Below are 1742 nucleotides of genomic sequence, written 5' to 3' on the forward strand. Positions count from 1 at the left end.
CAGACCATTGCTTTTCCTGACAGCTTTCCCCTGAGAGGAGCTGTCCACCTTGTGCTGCTGGAGGGACAGAGAGGGGAGCACTGTGCAGCTGTCATTGTCTCCTTCCTGCTGGGGACAAATTAGGGGAGTCTCAAACTAATAATTGTTCATAATGTATTGAATACACTTACTTGTGCCAGGCACTGTTTTAAAAGTCTTAGTTGTACTGACTCATTTAATGGTCATTATGACCCTTCAGAATAGGTACTCATTTAAATATCTTCTCTGTTTTACCCACCCAAGAAGCTAAATAAACTTCCCAATTGACAACCCTAGCAAGTGGCTATTTGAACCCAGGCAGTCTGATTGCAGAACCCACACTCTCACTCACTAGAAATGGTCAACTCCGAACTCTTTTTGCCCACACCACAAATGCCACGATTTCCTCAGAGTTATTTTGTCTTCCTAGCTAAAATGGGCTGTAATAGCTGACTGGGCGTTAGGTGTTGTTGAGTTGGTTCTGACTTATGGCAACCCCATGTGACAAAGTAGGACTGCCCCATGGGGTTTTCTAGGCTCTAATTGCAGATCATCAGGTCTTTTCTCCCAAGGAGCTACTGGGTATGTTTGAACTGTCAGCCTTAACTTTTTTTTTTTTTATTAACTTTTATTAAGCTTCAAGTGAACGTTTAAAAATCCATTCAGTCTGTCACATGTAAGTTTACATACATCTTACTCCGTACTCCCACCTGCTCTTCCCCTATTGAGTCAGCCCTTTCAGTCTCTCCTTTCGTGACAATTTTGCCAGCTTCCCTCTCTCTCTATCCTCCCATCCCCCCTCCAGACAAGAGCTGCCAACACACTCTCAAGTGTCCACCTCATATAATTAGCTCACTCTTCATCAGCATCTCTCTCCCACCCATTGTCCAGTCCCGTCCATGTCTGATGAGTTGTCTTTGGGGATGGTTCCTATCCTGTGCCAACAGAAGGTCTAGGGACCATGGCCGCCGGGATTCCTCCAGTCTCAGTCAGACCATTAAGTATGGTCTTTTTATGAGAATTTGGGGTCTGCATCCCACTGATCTCCTGTTCCCTCAGGAGTTCTCTGTTGTGCTCCCTGTCAGGGCAGTCATCGATTGTGGCCGGACACCAACTAGTTCTTGTGGTCTCAGGATGATGTAGGTCTCTGGTTCATGTGGCTCTTTCTGTCTCTTGGGCTCCTAGTTGTCGTGTGACCTTGGTGTTCTTCATTTTCCTTTGCTCCAGGTGGGTTGAGACCAATTGATGCATCTTAGATGGCCGCTTGTTAGCATTTAAGACCCCAGACGCCACATTTCAAAGTGGGATGCAGAATGTTTTCATAATAGAATTATTTTGCCAATTCACTTAGAAGTCCCCTCAAACCATGGTCCCCAGACCCCCGCCCCTGCACCACTGACCTTTGAAGCATTCATTTTATTCCGGAAACTTCTTTGCTTTTGGTCCAGTCCAATTGAGCTGACCTTCCATGTATTGAGTGTTGTCTTTCCCTTCACCCAAAGCAGTTCTTATCTACTGATTAATCAATAAAAAACCCTCTCCCTCCCTCCCTCCCTCCCCCGCCGTAACCACAAAAGTATGTGTTCTTCTCAGTTTTTACTATTTCTCAAGATCTTATAATAGTGGTCTTACATAATATTTGTCCTTTTGCCTCCGACTGATTTCGCTCAGCATAATGCCTTCCAGGTTCCTCCACGTTATGAAATGTTTCATAGATTCGTCAC

The sequence above is a fragment of the Elephas maximus genome, chromosome 11 (genome assembly GCF_024166365.1).
Source record: "Elephas maximus indicus isolate mEleMax1 chromosome 11, mEleMax1 primary haplotype, whole genome shotgun sequence".
In the NCBI taxonomy this organism is placed as follows: domain Eukaryota; kingdom Metazoa; phylum Chordata; class Mammalia; order Proboscidea; family Elephantidae; genus Elephas; species Elephas maximus.